General features: G+C 45.0%; 1 protein-coding gene across 4 annotated transcripts in view; it reads right to left on the bottom strand.

Annotated features, from left to right (window-relative positions):
- The window catches only part of EPN2 (epsin 2), a 38,630-nt gene extending 21,783 nt beyond the window's left edge, over window positions 1-16,847 (bottom strand). For 3 of the 4 annotated variants that reach the window (XM_072348946.1, XM_072348948.1, XM_072348949.1), the window contains exon 1: window positions 16,706-16,838. The gene's annotated coding sequence lies outside the window, so the exon portion shown is untranslated. Of the gene's footprint in view, window positions 1-16,705 lie in introns of all 4 variants that reach the window. The other variant, XM_072348945.1, reaches the window with a different exon arrangement.
- Window positions 16,848-22,733: the final 5,886 nt, after the last annotated feature.

Below are 22,733 nucleotides of genomic sequence, written 5' to 3'. Positions count from 1 at the left end.
AGAGCTCCACAACATCTGAGTTGCTGAACAACATGAAGGCAAGAAAATCACCGTCCTGATGCAAATGTAAAATCTGAAAAGGGAACCAAAGCCCAAGAAATAAATTGCCTAGAATTTTTAATTCCAGGAAATACAATATTAGCATCCAGAGTTTATGGGAAATTACATTAGAGCTGACAGTTGCAGTCTGCTCCTGTTGCTGCAGTAATCTTGTGCTGAGAGAACAAGAGAATTTCCTGCAAGTTAACCAAGCAATTTCCGAGGCCCCAGACAAATGCAGAGCACCAGGGTCAGGGCAGAGATCTTGAACCGTGCTCTGTGTTTGCTCCAGGCCCAGGGAGGAGCACATAACGATGCACTCAGCTCAAGGTGACCTTTAGTGCTAAGCAGATTACAGGGGAATGTTTTTTTCCAAATGCATTTCCTTTGTGCATTTGACAGCAGTCACCAGACTCTCAATTTCTGCTCTGCACGGCTTTCACACGGCACACAAGAATTTGTAATTATATGAAAACGGAAATGTAAAACCAAAATGACCAGCAAGGAAACCCAAAGACAAGCTCTGGAGCTGGAAATCTGCTTCAGTTATTTTTAATGTCATTGTTTCAAGTCAACAGCGGCCTGTTAAGCTTTAGAATATGTTACTCGAGCAAAATGGTAAGAGTTTGCTACAACATACACCACTTGTTTGAACAGTAAGCATTGATTCTGTAATGGTATTTGACACATTAATAGAGATTGCATTTTTAAGATGTCCCCTAACTACATTTCTCCACACACCCAAAAGAAGGAACAGGCTCGCTTACAAACAACATGGGAAAGAAGTAAAGCACAGACTTCCTTCCTAACACTGTTACCATTCTTCAAATTGTTATCATGCCTCTTAAAATGAAAGCAGGATTAAGTGTCAGCTCAGACAGCAGGCAGCCCTATAATGGCTTCTTCAGCATAAAGCCACATATCCTCCATAGAAAACCCCGCAGTTTGGCTATGGCAGAACAACTCCAGCATGCTGCCCAATTACAGGGATGGAAAGAAAAATTAGTCCTAAACAACCAACTCTGGCCAATGGAATAAGAATGCTGCTCCAAAACTAATGCTTCCTATTTTATTATGCTGAGCCACATCACAGACAGCGGTGCTATGACAGTAGAAGTTGAACCTTCCCACCAATACTCCATTAAATTACATTGGAAAAAAAAAAAAGCTTCTGCAGCTGAGCATTTACTCTACCAACCAGTGCTGTTGTGCTCTTTGTATCTATTGCAGTTTCCATGGAAATAAATAGGAAACCTTACTTTTTTTGGAGTGACCTATGTAGAACCATATAATCCCAATCACACCAGAGCAGTGCAAATCCACAGCCTGCAGCTCCACGAATGAAAAGTATTTGTGGTTTGCTATAAGGCAGCAATGGGAACACGAGTCATGGCTCACAGAGTTCCTCATTTATGAACTTCATTTTAGTCTATTGAAAATGCAGAAGGTGATGGGAGTGGAAATAGGACATTTGTTTTTTCTGTTGCTTTCCCTCCCCCATGTTTGGTTGTAATATTTGAGACTACTTAGCAGGAGCAGTGAGCCTCACCAAGAACTGTGACGCTTTCGTTATCGCAAAAAGGAAGTGTTTGACCCTATTACAGATCATGGAACACCCAACAGCCCATCTTACCGGTAAAGAGATCAGAAAGAGCCAAACATCCCTAATACAAAGAAGTGAGAAACCACTTCTAATGCGTAATCACATTCTTGTACAGAAAGCTTGGACTGTTTCAGAGACCTCAGTGAATCCACATCCCACAACAAACCACCAGGAAGCACAATGCACTTGCAACTTCAGCACAAATCTGTGTTTGCACGCTTAACACCAGCGTTGCAAGGACAGCAGAAAGCAAGAGCGGTTGGTTGTAGCCACCGTCCCCTGCCAACAACAGGAAAAGCACCATCAGCTTGAGCATGTTTCTTTAGAAGGTTCTGCAGAGAGAAGAGGGGGTTCTTGGCTTGCTCAGCTCAGGTGAGCCTTTCAAACTTTGCCTCCCTGGGCCTTCTCTGATAGAAAAGGAAATACACATTGCTGTAGAAAACTAGGTGAAGCTTTCCTGTGCTATCAAGGGTAATCCAGAGGGCAGTACCTAATTTCCTTTTCCCCATGTCAATAATACCATTACACAAATAATCCCAATGAATTCTCTTGGTGCTTTTTTAGACATAATGTGCAGATAGAGGGAATTCCTGACTGAACTTCTCAATAGCTCTCTCACAAGAGATTAAACTCACTGAATGAAGGAAACCATATTTAATTTGCTGAGACTAATGCAGAACTGAGGCCAAGCCACAAAGTCCTTAATAAGCTCAGTTCAAAGAAGCAGCCACACGAACCCACCTATCTGCAGACTTTCAGCAGAATCCACTCAGATCTCAGGAATGCAAAACTCAAACCAGGGTTTGTCTCCACTGATAAATGCCCTTCCCTTCGAGCCTGGAGGTAAATATGTACACAGCCCAGTTAGGGATGGACCAGACATTGATAGAAAGCTAATCACACCACATGGGCAAGAAAAAATGGTGAGAAACTACAGTTAAATATAAAATGTTTCTCTGAAATTTGTATTAAAAAAAAAATTACTGTGAATGACAGGATATACATTGAACATTTAATCTAATCTATGCATCAAAGTTGGTTTTTTTTTTCCAAGTCACTAATTGAATCATCTTGCAATTTTCAGACAGTCTCTACAGACATCTTCATTTACATCAGAAGATTTCCCTTTACACACGGAAAGATAACCACAAGCTTTCAGCCTTGAACTCACACTACAGTTAAGCAAAGAGCTTTTGCTGTCTAGCACCAAACACACCAAGAGCTCTGGCAGTGCCCAGGACCAGGCCCAGCAGCAGCTCTTTGGGCAGCACAGAACTTGATTTCTGAGATCTGAGCACACACAAACTCTGAGATCTGCTCTCCTTCTATTGGGGTGAAGTGGCAGAGGCAGGTGATCCTTGGGGAGCTGTATTTTAGGGGACACCAGCCCTGGAGGTGTTCCAGCCTGTGGAGATGCAGCACTAGGGGACATGGTCAGTGGGCATGGGGGGATGGGGCAGACGTGGGGATCTGAGAGGTCTTTTCCAACCTGAATGATTCTGTGATTCTCTGACATTTTTCTTACACTGCTAAAGAAATTCTCAAACTCGATTCACAAAACATTTCCCTATTTATAAGTAGCTCTTATGGAACAACTGGATGACCAAAAGAATATCGCCAGACTGCCCACAGTATAATATCCTACTGTAATACAAACATGGTTCCCAAAACCAAACAGGAAGAGGGGCAACTGTATGTTGCAATGGCTTGAAGAAGAGTGGGAAGAGAAGCAAGGAAGCTTGGCACTGTGCAGATGAGCCAACAAGCAGCACACTTAATAGTTCTCTCTTGCTGTTATACAGCAGAGAAAACAGTAATTCATGTGAATAAAGCAGTAAAATGAAGACACAGAAATTACCATCAATGCCCTTCCTTCACTTATTTAGGAAATGAGTTATAAACACAGATTGGCAAATGGTTTGAAGAACGGGGTTATCTCCAGAAGAAAGGTTTGATTTCCATTTTACACTGTTTAAACGCTTGTCCTCCCCTCAGTTTAATTTCTGAGAAAAGGAAATGGTTCAAAATTAGAAGTTTTGGAAGCCTTCCACCCCCTTTTACAAATGAGAGAACAAGCCCAGCTTTCACAGACAGCAGGTGGCCGAGAGATTTCTTTAAATCAAGAGTTAATACTGATAGATCCCCTCCTTCAAATGATGCATATTCATGAAGCCCAAGGTTAGTTTCTCCACTGATTCCATAGTAGTGCCAAGTCCAACCGACCCAGCCACAAAGCAGATTTATACAGACAAAGATTTGCCTTCATTTGCTTCTACTCCTTTGCCACCTTCTCTTCCTACAAGCCTAATATAGGAGGGCAGAGCTGAACGGAGAGCTCAGCCCGCTCCTCAGCTGACAAAGTGGAGGCTCGGAGCAGAAACCCGGGGACAAGAGCACAGCAGTACTACTACCTGGACCTGCCAGCAACAGTTCTGCAGTGGCTCACATCTGGCTTTGCTGTAGCACAGCTATGCAGTCCCAGCCATGCTCTGAAGTTTGCCTCTGCGAGAGCTGTGCAAATCACCACAACAATCCAAATCCGACCGACGCTGGAGGTCTAATTTTAGGATTACAAGCTTTGACAACATCTCTTTAGAATAACACATCCCTCCTTCTACAGCTAGGTCAAGTGTCATCGACAGTACTGGCTTCTTTTTATGCAGCAGACCACAGTTTATTTTCCACCAGTAATACAGCGAGTACCAGGCGTGTAATGACTAACAGAATATGGCAGAATTACCAAACAGCATAAGGTCAAGTCATTATGCACTGAATCAGAAATGCTAAATGCAAATTAATCCAACACGGCAGTGAAAATACCCACCCAAACTCTCAAAAGGAATTTGTTCTCTGGGGATTACCTACTTGAATGAAAGGGCTTCATCTTTGATTCTCACAAATAGAGACGAAGAAGAAAATAATCACCCAGTGCATGCCTTAGAAAAGGGCAGTAATTTGAAGTAACTAGTTTACCAGCTATTCTGAGCAGTGTTTTCAAATGAATTAAATACAGTGGGAGACATATCTCTCTTTTCATTTTGGAAGGGAGAAGGAAGACATCTAATATTCTTGCCGGAGGATGTGCCTTAGATTATCACTGACTACAGATCCCAGCCTTGTTACTCAGGCTGCTTACCAGGTGAGGGGCACCGGCCACAGGGAAGCCATCACACCTCCACCCAGCAGCTCAGAGCCTGACAAATCAGCCCAACCACCAGGGCAGCGCAAGGAGTAGAGTGGAAAAGCCTGCAGGACTACCAGATGTTACCTACATCCTTACATGATCACAGTTTTAGAATGTAACCGACAACCATATTCGTATACATATTTGAGCTTACTCACCAGATGTCACACTGGGGAAGGTACTTGCTCCTTACAACTACACAAAGATCTCATTAACTCAATTCGGTTTGCACTTCATTACTACAAAGCAGACGTCACCATGAGCAGTTTCTCCTCCCCACCCACACACCACAGCCATGCAACCACATTAATAAATTCAATAGGCCAAAGGCAAACACTCATCATGACACAGATTAGGGAAGAACACTGGTTTAACTCTCCATGCTACAACAGCCAGAAGCTGAGAGACTGCTTAATGCTTTGCATTACAAAATGAATTCCTAATGAACTGTTTGAGGAACAGTCAGATCTGCAAAGCCATCACAGTTCACACAACCAAAACACTATGTTTTTTTCAGGTAACAGTTTTAAGTGTATTGGCTACCGTCACAAATGGAAGCCTGTAATGAAACCAGTGCTTGATTTAGTATCTTAGCCACGTTCTCCAATGCCCATTCACAGGGTATATAACTTCAAGTGCCACCCAACACAGCCACCACACTTGCACATTCCTCTTGAAGCACCAACACATGGACTTAATTCACCTGTAACACACCAGTAATAGTTAACATGAGGTCACTTGATCCCTAAGAAATGAAGCTATGTGCAGATGTACGCCCGTGACTAATTAGGCTGCAATAAGAGGGAAATTTATAACCTAAAATTCTCCATGCGTGGAGATCTTGGCCAAAAATCAGAAGATCCAGGGGAGCTGGGTTTTCTGACAGATCAGGTCAGAATTAATCCCAAGGTCACTCAAATTACTTTGAAATACAACCAAGGGAAGTAACATTCATTTCAACAGCGCTCCCTAGTTACAATTCATGAGGCAAAAGGTAAAGCTGTATGTGGAAACCCAAATGGCTGCAAAGACAGCAGCTGAGTCCTGGGCCCTGCCTTCAGCAGGTAACCCTACGAACTGCAAGTAGGAGATTTGCTGGGAAATCTCCCTTTACCACCCAAACCAGTAAAACTTATTCACTTTGTTTCAAGTTGAAGACAGCCACAGAAAAGGGGAGGAAAAAAAAAGGACTAGCACCATAAAATCTTGGTGCTGCCCTTCCTACAGGCTGATTTCAGCTATCTGTCCTGTAACACATGTTCATCTTTCCCTCTTATTCCACCTTATCTTCTCATACCATACACTTGCTGTTTCCCAAATATTTCTCATGTACCCAGGCTGCTGCTCCTCTGTCTGCAGCCTGACTTAGGCTGGGTTACACTAACCACGCATTAGCATTCACAAGCACTGCTAACAAGTCATTTTGATCTGCTTCTGTGCTGCCTCAGATCCCGATTTTGACCTACATACAGTTGACTTTGATGGAAGGGGATCACTGGAAGACAAACAGAAATCAACCCACCTGACAGAAGGAGTCCTTGATTTTTCTTCATTACACTACTTATAACTTTCTGCTTTCTCCATTCAGGCACCAAAAAGGATCCTCCTATTCCCAAATGTAAATATTTGTTTTTAATCTTTATTCTTATCTTGTGGATTGCTGTGGAATTAGGAAAAAAATCTACATAGACAATGCCAGAAAATCCCACATTGTCCTCTGCAGACATGCACCAATTTTAGTTGTCATCATGATTGCTCCATGCTTCTGAATCTATCCTACAGCATCAATACTCTACCTACTCCCTACCTATTCTGGACACTTAGACGGAAAATGCTCTGAGTGGGAGTTAGCTTGCTCTTCATACAGAGGATGACAAAGACTTGTTACTAAAAAGCATCTGCATCTGTTTCATTATTAAAGGTCATTTGTTTGCAGTCAGCTCTTGCAGAGCACATGTAATAACCCCCTGTTTTGATACCCTGCCTTAAGCAGTACTGTTCATGACCTTGGGACTCCATATACCCTGTAAGGAGCCCCAGAGGCACAAAGCAATACACAGCACTTGTAATACAAAAGTCAAACCTCTGGTACTTCAGAGATGCATCTCATTATTGCTTAAGACACGATTTTCTTTGTTGTTGTTGTTTGTTTGTTTTAAGTAAACTCACCACATAATACTACTTTCTGCACATCCCATGGCTGATGGCTGCCTGCACTGCCCTGTGGATTATTCTTTTAACCACCTTTAATGCATATTATTAAAAGCAGTCTCTCTCTCTTTAGATTTATGAACAGAACAAGAAAGTGACTTAAAAACTCACCCACTCCATTTTCTAATCTTTTTTCGAGAGCGTTCCATCTAGTTCGAATGCACAGCAGACATTCTAGCCCATTAACATCCATCAGCTAACAGAAGGGTAATGAATTCATCAATACCGCTAAAACGCATGGGTACAGGATCATGCTGAATCATTTAGTAACTACATTTGCAGCAAGAAAAGCTCAAACAACCCGCCCTGTGCTGTCAGCAACCATCTTCCTGAAGGAGGAAAAATGAACGAACTAAGATCACCCTGAATCCTGTTATGCCTCTTGACAAGGCTGGCTGTGTCCCTACACTCAGCACTGCTGTGCCAATGAAATCTGTCTGCTCCCACTCGCCCCTGGACATCAGCTGCTTCTGCCAGACCACCTGGATACTTGCAAGAAGCTTTCATTGCTCATTTTCCAGTAAATGACACACGGACCTGGCTTTCCCCTGCTTGCTAGCACTGGAGTCTTTTAAGTCTTTAAAACAGAGTTCTCAGGTGATAAAGGAAAATAAAACTAAAAACAACCATGCGTAGTTCCAGCAACACCAGGCTAACACTGCCATTGTTAAGTGTGCTACAGATCCACATCCAGCTTTTACTTGCTCGCTATTTACAAAGCCAGGGAGGGACCACCTCCTTCCAGCAACAAGTAGTCTCAACAGTGCTAAGTTCCAAACACACAACAAGCAAACAGCTCCCCAAATCAGTTGACCTTCAGAGAAAACACACCGCTAACAAACATGGAAGTAGGGCTACTAAAATCCCAGCCAGGACTAAGGGTAAAGCATCACGGGTAAGAGGAACCATATTACTGTGTACAGCAGTATTAAGTTATTGTTCTCATAACAGTGAAAGGAAATGGCATCTACTCTTTAAAATAATAATAATTAATAATCAGACTTAATAGTACTAAGAAACAAAATGACCTTCAAAGTGTACATTAGAAACTACCTTGCTTGTTTTGCCTTGTCAGGTCTGCCTGATCTGGTCTTCTCTGTCTCACAGCAGGTTTATAAATGATACTTGATATATTGCACTTCTGTTTACACTTTCAGTTTTTATGATATCTTAATTAAGGCCCAGAATAAGCAGAGTTCTGTTAAGGTAGCCTTCACAAACCGAGTACAATTAACCTGACACTCAGTAGCTCAGCTTCCTTAATATAGATAATGCCTTAGAATACATACACTTACACATGTGTCTACATATCCTTAACTCCCACAGCTTAATTCAATTAATACTATTAAATCTTTAATGCTCAGCTTCAAAGGCTTTTTAAATTTTTTAATAGCTCTCATAGGTTAGCATGAATGTTTTAAGTCTTTTTACTGTATTTTAAATAAACTCATCTTTTCTTTCCACTTTGATGTCTGCCCTTCTGACAATGCTCTGCTCTCTGAAGCTCCTGGCACCTTGTTTTCTGCACAAAGATGACATTACAAACTCCAAAAGATATGTTAATAGCTGAGCTGCAATCGGGGACTTTTCCTCTCACCTGCCCTCCAGGCTGGGAGTTGGCCATGGAACTGCTTTAATCAAAACAATGTGGCAACCCGAAAGGAGAAAGGATGCAACAGTAAGGGAGGGGACTCTATTTGCATCTATTTAGCATGTAAGCAGCAGGAGGTGCTTAATTCTCCTTTACTCTGCTTTCCCATCAAAGGAGAAAATGGAAAAGATACTGTATTTTATTAAAACGGTTCAAATAGCAGTTGAAGCAAAACGCAAGCTGAGATTCACAGAGTACAGGCTCCACAGCACTTAAAATCACAGAACCCCCTGAATTAGAAGGGACCCAGTGGGATCCCACCCTGCACAGGGCTCAGCACCCCTGCATGGCCCCAGACACCACCCACCTTCATCTGCTCAGGTTCTATGCTCTGAGGTAGGAAGAGAAGCACAGTGCAAGTCTTGATGGTGTATTTAAGCCTTTCTATGCAGCACAAACAAGAAGAAAAGGAAAACAAACAGATTTTCCTCCTCCTTTGAAGCGTATTTTTCTTCTGAATTAGAAAGAAATCCCTTCTTAAAATAAAACCCAAAGATCAGCATTTCCAGGGACAGGAAAAGCCACTATGCATTATACACACTATCCACGCTGACAAAATAAAAAGAAAAAAAAGGCTGAAAACCCTGGCTTTATCCCAAGGCATCCAGACACAGCCCTGTGCCGGCACGCACACAACAAAGACGTTGAATTCAGGATGTTCAAGCATGTTTCCTTCACTTACACCTGGTAAGCTAACAGGACCAAAGCCCAACATGTTATTTTTGGCATTGACTGCAAGCGACCAGCCCACAGACCCTTCATGTCCAAAGCATGGAAGCACACACTCTGTGCTCTGCACAATCTGGGCCATAACCTCAGAACAAAGCCCCTCAGGAAGCATATTAAAAATGGTATAACGAGGGCAACCGACAAAACAGTCCTTTATATCTCCAGTGCTTCAGCAGCCTGCAACATCAGGATTACCACCACACGGAGCACTTCTCAGCACTGCACGTTGCAGATACATACCATGTTCTGCTTTTGAAAGCATCCATAAGTACTCTCTTGGACGCATCACGTATTCATATGATTGGGAAATTAATATAAGTGGATGCTCTTAGTTGGAAGACAGACATGGAAATGTCAGTTGTGCTGTTCAGTGCGCTTTAAGCAGCAGGCGAGGCAAAAGGAGATTATTCCCCACGTTGTCAAACATACAGAAAGCCAGACGTGTCACAGTGCCTCCATGTCTCACAAAAGGGGCAGTGATTTCTAAGGTTTAAATGCAACACTTAAGCAGTTCAGCAGACTAAAAAAACCCCTCGCATCCATTCATTGTACACCTCAGTGCTACCCTGAAATAAAAGTTTAAAAGTGAGTTTTAAAGTGATTTTGTTGTCACAAAAGCATTCATCCCATTTTCTCTAAAATTCAAGAATTCTAAACAAACAAGACCTGTTACAAAGCTTTCTGTACACTGCCTCCTTATTAACTCTTCCCAAGAGAGCCATAAGCATACAAACAAGTATCTTTTAGACACGTCATCTGTAAAAAAGTACCCTCAGAAAGCAGTTCTTTTGATGAAAAAGGACTGAAAAAGTGGGACGTGTAACTGCAGCCCAACACAACGCCTTCCTGTTCTTCTGAGCAGCACACAGAAATCTGTGCCTTCAGAATAGAACAAGAAAAAAATGACAAGACATTCTCAATAACTGCACCTGCAATGTTCAACATTGATTTCCAATCTTTGTTTGCATGTTCCTAACAAGGGAAGCACTTGGTGTCACACTGTTTATCTGAACACATTCCAACGCAGGCATTATCTTTACTTTCTGAGGAACGCTCTCCCAGACTGGTAGCCAAAGTGTAACTTTTCTGACCTTTGCTCAACAACAGCAGCAACAATATAGCAATGCTTCTCATCACCAATAAGCATTTCAAGCCATTAAACAAGAGAATCACTGCAAGAAGCACAGCATTACAAGAAACAATCATAAAACCACGCAATAAGCCAGTACATGCTCGGAAAGCGAATGTTTTATCAGATAACAGATGTGAGTCTTATGCTTTCAAATGGCTTTTGCACAAAGAGGTTTTATCAAATGACGAAATACCGGAGCAGGAGCGTTGTGGAAACTCACATCTCCCCTGGATCTGCACACTGCTGGAAATGCAGGATTCTAGTCTCTCCCTTAACAGGCACAACTCACAGTGCAGCCATGTCACCAAATGGTAACGTGTTTCACTGATTAATTAGCTAACTGAATAATTAAAAGCACTGAAGTTCTGTTTTTCAAATAAGAACTCGCGCGCCCTCCTTGACATGCAGCACATGACAGAGGGCAGCCTGCTTGGCCATCAGTCAGAGGGCAGGCAGGCACATCACAAGTTCTATTTACAACAGAAGGATGAGGATTAATTAACAATCTGAAGTTTTTGCTGATTTTATAGGGTTAGGAAATGGGGCTGGATCAAACATCTGCTTCTTACTGCTGCAGTCACAAGCCTTATCCCTCTGCAGAGTTGGATCTTAGCAGAAAGGCGGCAGCACCAGCAAGTGGGTCAACAGAACAGGCTGAGAAAATCCTGACTGCTTCAAAAGAGAAATACAGATCAGGAGAATGGTCAAACCCAAACATTGCTCAAGTCAGCTCACCCAGTTAGCAACACATAACCAACCGGTCCCGTACACACTTCTTATCTGCAAGGAAAGATGTCTGAGGGAGTCTTTCATGCCTGCGTCTCAAGGGAGGAAGCTGCTTTTAAAAATACTTTATTTTGTCTATCCCTGAGGAATATCAGAACTGTATAGCAATTATTTTTGTGGGTTTCATCTGTGAGGTCCCACAAACAAAGGTCTTATTTCTGAACTGTACAACCCTTACACTAGTGAGCAATTATTCATGCAGTCAGTCCCAATGAAGTCAGAACTGTTTGGGAAAGAAACTGCTTGCCAACCTAAGGGTTGCACAACCAGAAAAAAGTACAGCAAAAACACAGAGGGGGATAAATTGCATCTGACAAAAACTACAACCAAGAAATAGCTGGCAACAGATTGCTATTTATGTACAAGGAAGTGATTTAAACAGGAGCAATTGTAATAAGATTATATGATTCTCTACTAAGATTCTTAAAAGGTCTTTGTTCTAGTAAAGCTAGGAAGAGACCACTGCCCTGGTAGAGGTTCAGAAACTGCTAAATTGATGTTAAGTCTAGAAATTAATGTAAGTTCAAACCAAGGGAAAAACAAATAAAGAACATCCCCAACATTGTTATCATCATTATCACCTCCATCACCCACCTCACGCCTCCAGCTTGCATGGGCACACTGGGGGATTTCCCCGTGGCGAAGCTCAACCCAACTGAACAGGGTTGGGTTTAACAGCAGAGCTCACTCTACTTGGGTTTCTGCTTCTCAAGTAATGAAAACTACTGGTCTGATTTTGGAGACATTACCTTATGATGCGGCACCTTCAGAACTGCAAGAACACCCCTTCAAGCAAGGTGAACTCGATGTTTGGCAACTGAGTTTCTCAGAAGGAATGGATGTAGCATTTAACTACGGCCCTCAGAATTCAATGCCCATCTCTAAGCAGTCATTTCTAGAACAGCAGGCCATGAATTCAGCTGCTGCTACACTGAACAACTGACAAGGGTATTCTGATTCAATCCTGGGGACTGGACATAAAACATCTCCAGGTAAAGGCTCCCAGCATGTTTTTGAACTAGTAAGCAGCTTTCCAATTCAAACAACAGCAACAGTATCAGTTAATTTGTAAAAATATTAAGTGATATATTATAAGCATAAAAAAAAGCAAATGATTCACAGATTAATATTTCACTGTAAGGGATAAGAGCAGAAATTTCCATTGGAAAAAAACATACCACACAATATTGGGTCTAAAGGTGATCATATCTAAGCCATGGTGAATGTCCACATGACACTAGAAGACAGGAACCAGGACATCTATTTAAACAAGCGATAAAATGGGTGTGTGTGTGTGCAAAGTGCAAGGTAACCACAAGGGCAAGAATGTACATGGAGACAGGAGACTGGAAGACGGAAGATGGGTCTGTACCACTTCCACAGAAGCAGACTGCATCCCATCTGGATCACCATCCAGAACCGTTTTGCTTTCTATTTAGTATTTCTTATACTGGTACATGATTGAAGACTCAGCAACTGGAGGCTACATTAATAAAACAGCACTCGGAGGAAAGACAGGACCCAGTCAACAGTGTGGAAGGAAACTGCATGTATCAGAAGGTCTCGCACCTGAATTCCCACTAATTACTTCAGACAGCTCAGGGAGCTGTATTCCTAACCATGGAAGAACTATTACACAAAATGAAAACAAACTGTATGCACCAAGACAATAGAAGTACAATGTCAGAGATTTTAGAGAACTGTACGCAACCACTTCCACTGTAAAGTCAGGATGAAGAGAGTCTGGGATGCAAACAGGTCTGGGAGCAGTTTGGAGCTGGGACCTGCTCGTGCCAGTGCTCTCCACTGTGCTCCAGTTTCCCACCTGGAAAGAGCAGGCGTTGCCAGGTCAGCATGCAGGGCAGGAGCAGCACGAGCAGACCAAGCCTGACCTCCAAACAAGCTGGGAAGGAACTAGTTAGAGACACTTATGTTAACAGCCCTGGGTGACATGAAAACAGATATACACACTATTAACAATTAACACAGAGCAGGGCATTGATGCTGGGATCTAATTTTAAGGTTAACTTTTGTAACCATATGAAAGAATGAGCGAATAATTATCTATAAAGGAGAAAGCATTTCACTAAACACAGCATTACTGAAAGGAAAACATCCAAAGTAATATTCCCATATTAAAAAATGCATAAAGGTGAACTAAAAACCAAATTCTGATAAAGATTCCCAGTTGCCAACAGCACTGGGACTAGAAAACACAGAATACTTTGATATCCATTTTCTAATGGTATAATCATTCACATACATTCTAATCTTAGATATTTATATGCATTGAACTTCAGGTGGTAACTCTGAGCACACACAGTACAGTCTGAACAAACTCAACCTCAGTAATTTAATTTACCTCCTACTTAAAAACTGCTCCAAACTTCTCATTACTTCCAAACTATTGAGCCTGATCACAGTTTAGGCCATCACCACAAAGTCTACCAAAACCCCCAATGCAAGGCAATAATGTCACTTGCAAACAGTTAAACACACAACAGCAGCTTTTCTGTCACTTTCTGCCCCCAGCATTGCTTCCCAAGAGGCTCAGCTGCAATAGCCATCCAATTCTAGATCCATCCTGAAGCTTACAGCCTCCCAATTCACTTATTCTGTTATACAAGCATTCTACTTCCCCCCCCCCCCCCCCCATAAGCAATCCCATGCCAGCCACCAAAACTGATTAATCCTGAGATTTTTAAGGTCTGCTATTCAGCACATACAAGTATGTAACCAAACTGACATATATCAACGCTAGCAGACCTGCAATTAGACCCGAAAGGTTTTATTCCAGAGGACAGCATACATGTTGTTCTCTTCCACTGAGTCTCATGCTTTCTTAATGAGCAGCTAGGCTACTGAAATGCACAAAAAACGCTGCTCTTTGAAGCACTTAAGACAGCAGGATACTGGTACATTTCAATACTTTCCCTGCACAGATCAGAGCAAGACAAAGTGGAAAAAGAACATTACAGGCATTCATACAAACCAGACACCTTTCATTTTCTATTAGCAAGATCCCAAGAGACAATTTAAGTACTCTGCAAATATGGCACTGGAAGACTGGAAAGTTGTTTCCTGAGCATCGACCACTGCACAAAGATTTCAGAGTATGTTAGATCCTTGACCAGACAAAAGCAACACTCATTTCCCCATCCTACACAGGAGCAGCATCACGTACATCACAGCTAATCAGTAAGATATTTCTCCTAAGCCATTAAAATTTAATTATTCCTTGGGAGGAAGAAGAAAAAAAAAGAAAAAGCCAATTCCTCTATCAAGATGATCAGCATTTTTCTGAAGTAACAAATTAGGCCTTTGGCATTTCACAGCAGTGATCCAAGATCTGAGGCTTCTTAAAAGCTCTGAGTTTTGAAGCAATCAAATGGCTGACAGCTGGAACACAATTAGCATGATTAACCAGTTATTTAAATAACAACACGGTCAGTACAAGCACAGTTCATCCACACACCTTGCACTACACAGCACTGCTCGCACTGGACATCAGATGTTTGTCAGCTGTTCATTAAATATGACTGTAATAATGCACATGGAAAACACCGTGGAATTACCACCAGGAAACTGACAGCCTGAGCTTGGGCCTTCGTTCTGGTAGGACAGAACCACCAGGCGACTTCCAGGTAGGACTTTTCTTTCCCACACATCACCCAAGGCTATTTAGCTCTTGCTTAAGCAATAAGACTTTCTCTTTTCTTCCTCCTAAAAAAAAGGCGTACTTTTTTATCCCCTTATTTCTTAAAAGCAGACTCTAGTTTTCATGTGTCAGAACTCACAGAAAGCTGCCACCCCGCACTGCCATGCAGCACCATCATTGCAGCACCATGATGTCACATAGCAGCCCTATGACATCAAGGAAGTTGCAATCAGCACCAGCAAGTCAAACTTCCTGAAGTGTAACTCACAGTCAGCTCAGCCTTATCAGAACCCGTCTTCAGGAATGCAAACTCACGGTTAATTTGTACTCGGTAATTTTCGATAACACGGTTAAATGTTTAATATATGGCAGATTATCTCTGAAACTCTATCCAGTCAGTCTGCCGTGACCCCTGAACTGCAAGAGAAAATGTATCAAAAGTTGTAATCCTTCACAAGGAAACACGATACATGAGTTGGTCTGAAAATAATGTATCTGGGAACCAGCCAAGACAAACATATTTTGAAGTACTTCCTAAACAGGCTGTATTTTGCCGGAGATACGGTTATTGTATGTTTATATTTTAATCAAAAATCGTTCTAACATCCAGTATTTTAAACCTAAGCAATCCGGTTCTCTCTGACCTTGCCTCACACAAAATACAGAATTATGCAAGAGCCCCACATTTCCATAAAACACACATTACAGCAGGAGAGAATAACACAACCCAACGCCGTGGCCTGATTTGCATTCTGAACTCCTGAAGTCGGCCTCCAGCCTGCAACATCCGCAGCGCAGCTCAGCCATCAGGACAAGTGCTCTGTGCCTCCGGATGGAAACGCAGAGCTGGGGTACTTCCTTTGTAAACCAAGGAGGAGGAGGAGGATAGAAACGTAGGATTCTTAAGGTTGGAAAAGACCTCTCAGAGGGTCGGACGCGTGCAATTGGAGTCGATTGGAACGATTAGTTAGCTTTCTAGATGCGTGATAAGGAGGGGGGGAAGGCACTGCACGCCCCTTAGTCAAACTGCGCTGAGATCACATAGCTGTTAGCGCTGTGCCTCACGGCTTTACAACAGGGAAAGGCTCATTGTTGGCAGCCCGTAATGATTCCTGTTGGAATATCATTCCGAGCTATAACGACTAAATGCAGCGCGTTAACCGCTCAAAGCCAACGCTCAGCATCCGACGTGCTGCAGGGAGAGGATTAAAAAATAATAATAATAAAATATAAAAAATTAAGAAAAAGAAAAAAAAAAAAAGAAAAAAAAAAAAAAAAAAGGAAATCTGAAATTTAAAATAAAAGATTTAAAAAACCCTAAAGTTCGGTAAATGGGCTCTCGCTGAGCCGGGCCGGGGGCGGCTGCCGGCGCTGCTTTCACGCCGTTCCCGAACGGACCCGCTCCCCCCGCCCAACACCGCGCTCCTCCCGGCGGCACCGGCTGCTGCTGCGCTGCCGGAACCTCCTCCCGCCATGATGGCAGAACTGTTGCTACCCACCGCCCAACGCAGACAACAAAAGGCCGCCCCGGCCCCGCGGGCCACACGGAGGCCTCCCCCGGCCCCGTTCCGCTCCCGCCGCCGCGAGGCCCTCGGCCCCGGGGGGCCCTTCCCGCGCCCACCCCGCGCTGAGGGGCGAGGCCGAGGGGAAGGGAAGGGGCCGGGGCGGACATCCCACCGCCTTTCCGCGCACAGCCGCGGTCCCGGACTGACCTGGGGAGAACGGGAGGAGCGCAGGAGGGGTCCCGACAGCCGTCCGCCGCCGCCTCTGGCTGGGTTTGACACCCACACGCACCATCCAACATGGCGGCGGCCGGGGGGAGGCGGCGGACGAGGAGGCGGAACCGGCGGCCGCGCGCGCCCCCGAGGCGCGGCACCGGGACGGGCGCGGCGGGGAGAGAGCGGGGGCGGGAGACGGGAGCCCGAGCGGCAGCGGGCGGCCTGCTGTGCCCTGCTGTGCCTTACTGTGCCTTACCGTGCCCTGCTGTGCCTTACCGTGCCCTGCTGTGCCTTACCGTGCCCTGCTGTGCCTTACTGTGCCATACCGTGCCCTGCTGTGCCCCCTGCTCTATATTCAGCCCCTTCCCTAGGCCAGGCCCGCCGCTTGCTTCCAACGGCAGGAAGGCCTCGAGCCCGGTCTCCTCAGGGCCCCACGCTCCCCTCCTCCTCCTCAGGAGGCAGCCAGGCCCTGAGAAGCATCCACCATCACCTCCAGCCATCCCAATTCACCGCTCTTATCCTCCTCCTTATTATATTAGGCGATATAATAAACAACGCTTTTTATGGCGTTTTCTGATTTAGGGACTCTTCACGTGGGAGCTGTACTGAGACCTTCGTGGTCTCGCTGAGGGGAGCTAGATGCAGACATGACTGCAGAAGCAGGATCCAGGCAGCTCACGGCCTTCCCTTGTTGGGGACACAGAGCACGGGATCACGAGTTGAAGGAGGTCAGTGGTCTCCTTGTGGTTCTCTGAGTGTTTGTTCCTATCTTAGAACTATGGGACAATTTGAGGAAATGGGACGTGGCCGTTCTGGAGACAGCAAAGGTCAGCAGAGGCCAAGAGGGACACGTTACAGCTGGCTCCAGGTAGCACTACTGCTCATTTAGAACCATCAAGTCCTTAGCAATCTTGCCTTATAGCAAAGGAAACAGAGCAAAACCCAGTTTATAAGGTATTGCTTTCCTAGGGAAAGAAGCACTGAAAATTTACAGCCCAGCACTTTGTCCCTCGGAGCTGGCAGCAGAATTCCCACCGACCTCAATCTGATACAGATCGAGGTTTAAATACGGAAGAAAGTGGACTGCAGCAAAGCACGGGGTAAGATGCATTAAAAGCAACTTGTTTTAGAAACGCTGCAAGTCCAAGTGCTTCAAATACCATCTGGTAGTTGGGAAGCCAAGCCTGCAGCTAGCTGCGATATGGCTTAGCTGTTAACCCTGAGCTTGGGGAACCCAGCAGAGTGAGATGCTGGGTGAAAAAACAAAGTATCTGCAAGCATCTGACACTGTGAGAAGGAGCTGAAAGAATAGTTCCCTCTTTTCGTCTTTAGAAAAAAACAGCAGTGATGGAAAGCTAATGTTTCTATGCATGTTCATTAATCCTAATGATTAGGTGCTGACAGCTCTGAAGAGCAAGAAGAAAGCTCTTGTTTAAAGTAAAATGTGCAGAACATGGGTGTACCTTCTGCCTTCTTCCCTGCCTGAATTCCTCTCACCTCTGGACGTACCTCTCAGAAACAGGTGTGAGCTTCCTCTCTGCTTCCAGCTCCATCCCAGGCATCTCCATGGTGGTATCTGCAGCTCAAGTGTACAAATAAACAAACCCAGAAGAGAATTCCTGCAGCTGGCACACCTGCATCAACACGACTGTATTTTCTGTCAACTTGATCAAGCCATTCCGTGCATGCAAAGCAAGCTGCCTGACTGAAAGTAAGGGGTTGTGTTAACACCTTCAGTTGTGTTGGTGCTAGGCTGACCAGGTTCCCATTACAGCTGTACCAAGAGAGATTTGCCCAGGCTGCAATGGGACAATCCTGAGGACACTGCAGTGAGTACAGTCACACTGCAGCAGATCTAAAACTCTTCTTGCACGCTAGCCCCAGCAGACTGCTAATTGTGCTGTGATTTAAAACCCAGGAGCCAACCTGGCAAGCTTTCTATCCTAGTCCTGTCCTCCCTGAACAGGCTGCACCACACCTTGGATGTTGACCCATGACGTTCTATCAAGTTGCTCATCACACACATTTCAGCCCCGTTGGCAGAGCCAGAGTTCAAGGTCATTATCTGCAAAATGAGTTCAGCATCAGAAGGCGATAACCGCCGCGTCTCCCCAGTAACTGCTACAGCAGCAGAGCAGTCCACGTGGAGAAGGCAGATGGAGGCAGAGAGTGGGAGGAAAGGGGCCTTTTGCATTGCAAGGAGCAGAAAGACAAGGAGAGAGCTGCAGTGTGATGCTGGGCACACAGGAGGCTCTTCCAGCACAGCCAAGGCACAGCCTGCCCCAGCCATGGCTGCCCCCTGAGCTAATATAGCCACGTGGCTGCCAGGGGGGCCCCAGGAGGGCCTTCCACTGCCATAACGTGAACATCGCCCACACAGCAACTGCCACCACGTGGTGCTGAGCACACCACTAATTAGCTAATGAGTTTGTTCCAAATGTCTGACCACGGCGTGACTGACAACAGGAACAGCACTGAAGGAGCACTGAACAATGACAAGTACATTCGTGTCTTCTCAGTGACCCCCGCCCTGCATTAACAAATGGGTCACAAAGAACAGTGCTTTGCGGTGATCTAATCCTCCTGCCATATGTCGGCTGAGAGGAAAAAAAAATACAGGGGGGGGGGGGAAAAAAAGCTGCACCCAAAAAGCAGCCGAAAAGCTCCGCCAAAAAAAATGGTGAGGAAAAGTCGGTAAATATATCTCTGCAGTTTGAAATTTGATTTCCTCACTCTATTGTTTCTCATTTCCTGAGAGCTGGCTCGGTGGATCACATTTTCTGCTTCTGTCTCCAGCATTTGTAACCAAACAAGACTGAATCTCATTATACTGATGCATGGCTCTAACTGCAATTCAATCTCGGTCATTTTTTGCTCCATTACCAATTTCCCTTCCCATTCTTAACCTATAGGTCTTCGAAGGAATCGGTTCAAAAATAGACTAGCATCATCTAATGAAGGAGTGTTTAATGCTCAGCGTTTAACTCTGCCTTAAGCAGGCAAGGAAGAAGCTGCCTGGTGTATCAGGTCAGGCATCCCCCACTCACACTGACCCCAGTGGGAGCTGGCATTTCTCAGCCTCCCTGTGAAGTCAGATGCTTCCACGAGGGGGTAAATAAGGACTCGAGTCCTTTAGTGCCCAGCTTTGTAAATCTGCTAATTAAATGAGAATATGGGCAAATGCAATCATTATTGTCCTCGGAGCCAAAGAATCAAGGCATTTCTCAACGCACACAGGCTCTCTTCTCAACTTTCTGAGCCATCAGCACGTTGCTGACAGTGAGATGGAAAATACTCGGGTTGATACCAACTGATGTTCACCTCAAATTATTCCCTCCTTGGTTCAGGAATCCTTCGTGGGAATATTCCAAGTCTGAGTTATGCTGGTAACTGCTGTGGTTGGGCACACAGAGCCACAGGGTCTGCAGCCAGACCACACGTACAAAAGTAGTCTAAAATAAAGACAAACAGAGAAGTTTGTTTCCTATTATTACTTAGGTTAATTTCTTTGAACATCTTGTATACGTTGAATAAATGCTGTTACAGGGGAGAAAAATCAGAAAAAAACGGATGGTAAAATGTGCCCCAATGAACCCCTGTCTGAGCTGAGGCAGAATAGATCAGAATAGAGCACATTTATGGCCAGTGTGACGATTTCAGCATCATTTGCAATGCACACAAAGGTTCAGAATTGTTTCCAGCTCAAACGTTCATTCTGACAAGCTCAAAACTAATACACCTCTAATGCAGGCTTTTGGCACCGACCCTTTCTGAACACGTTAGCAGATTCATGAAAAGAGGAGAGAGAATGCAAACCCAGCACATTGCTTTTCTTGAGCTGAATGTGCACTGACAGCACAAGGGGCGGCGACGTTTGAAATGTACTTAGTTGTAGTAATCACCAAGTGTTGTGTTCCTTCAGAAGTTAGGCAGGTGCCCACAGAGGAGAGGAGCTCTTTCTCCTTCCTGCTCCATAGGTACGGTCTCTCCCCGTGCCACACTGAGAAACCAAGACGTTGCTTACCCTAAATCCCACCGAGGGGTGGAATTCCACAAGTCACAGTTGACCCAGGTCAGGGTGCTGCAGTTCCTTCCTCCACCATCCCAGCCACCTGGTCCAGGTCCCTCCCTACCTCCTGCGCTGGCTAACACCATCTGTGCTGAGAGCTAATCACTTTTTGGGGAGGAGGATTGCATTGCGGCCAGTTGAGCTCTCTGAACCAGCTCAGCAGAAGGTCAGACAAACAGCTGTGTCAGCAGAAAGGAGAGGACAGGGGGAGACAGGAGGTTTTCCTCTAATCAGACATAACCACCATGGCTGAGCTGCCCATTCCAGGCTGGGAGCACTCGCCTGTTAGGACTGTCTGCACAGGTTTTAGCATCAGACTAAGACACAGAACATTTGCTGTGACACTGGCTACTTTGCTACCACCTGGTTCCACTGCCACTAAGCCAGAGCCTTCCAGCCCATGCTGGAGGACACGGATTCCCCTGCGGTCAGCACAGCTCACACTGTCCCTCTCAACTTCCTCCTTATCACGATGAGAGCATTTCCTGCCAGGAAAGGCCTGATGGACAACATCACCCTTCTGTGCTCCTTTATCATTCCAGCAGCCACCCAAGGAACATCACCTCCCTTTTGCCCCAGGCCTATCTGCAGCCCAATCTGGGCGTCGTAATAGCAGCCAAACTACAGGATGATGTGTGCTATTGTGCAAGGATCTCGTGTGGCTCCTCCCAGATGATGCTCACCTGGAGGAGGACGCCTTGCCAGGTAAACACCTGCAGAGCAGGAGGAGCTGTGCTGCTGGCCCAAGCACTGCCCAGCACATGACAGTGAGCAGACTGCTGAGGAAGGAAAAACAAACTTTGTACACAAAGACAAGAACAAGGGGAAAGTATTCTTCTGACCAGAAACATACACAACCAAGCAATGGGTGGGAGCAGTGTCAGCTCCTTGCAGTGACCATGTCAGAAGACTCAAGCACAAAGTGCTTCATACTCAAGCACAAAACCCAGAGCCTTTGAGAAGAGCAATACTTTGCTCTTTGCCCAGCGATTTGTCTGCCCCTTGCCTGGGGATGACTGGGGTAGAAAGACTGAAACAGGTGTAATCACACTTGTATACAGAGACTTGATGCAGCAGATGGTCCATGGGAGCTCCTTTTGTGCTCTTCTCCCAAAGCACCCAGAAATGTCACATCTGCCTATAGCCCTGAGGAAGAAAGCTTTACACCTACAGTGCAAATCCGCAGCCGCTGGTAGTGCAGAAATGTCATAGCAATGCAGAGACAGGACTCCGGGAGCAGAGCAAACTGGAGGCAATTTGAGCTTTGCCTCTTTTAAACCAAGGGATTTGTGACGGTGCTACTGAGCCCCTGGATTACAGCTGGTTGCCCATCACTGAGCATCACAGCTGAAAATCTCGTGGTTTTTCCCTTGACAGATGAAAACTGAGGGCTGTCTGTTTGGTTTGTGTTTGCACAGCACCCAGCTGGTTGCTTAATTACTTGGCCCAGTTTCGTGGTTTCTGATTCCCACTTCTGCAACTGACTTCCTCAGTTCTCAGGCTCACAAATCCAGTTGCAACTTTCACATCTGTATTCACGGTCACTACTCCTTGCTGGCTGATCACTGAGCATCTCACCCTCAGCAGGGCTTCCCAGGTGATTTCATAATACAAACACCAAGCAGCAGCTCAGAGCTGTAAATACACGCTCCCTGTGTAATCACCAAGCAGATTAAAAACTCACCAGCTGGGCTGGGAGAGATTCATGGCAATCCATTAGGGCTCCAAAGCACACACACCGCACAGCACTGCAGGCAGGAAATTCTCAGGGCACAGTCAATTCTAACACTATTTGGCTGAGCTGCTACATGGATCCATCCTGCTGAACTGCTCTAATTGCCCCTGGACCAGAGGGGCTCGGCCCTTAGCTGAGCTGAGACTGTAAGAGCAACCTCCATCTACCACAACGGCTGGCTGTTGAAGTAGCCATTTGGGCACAATGACTGGCCAAGC

The sequence above is a fragment of the Excalfactoria chinensis genome, chromosome 14 (assembly GCF_039878825.1).
Source record: "Excalfactoria chinensis isolate bCotChi1 chromosome 14, bCotChi1.hap2, whole genome shotgun sequence".
Taxonomy (NCBI): Eukaryota; Metazoa; Chordata; class Aves; order Galliformes; family Phasianidae; genus Excalfactoria; species Excalfactoria chinensis.
This window is presented reverse-complemented; position numbering and strand designations above follow the sequence as displayed.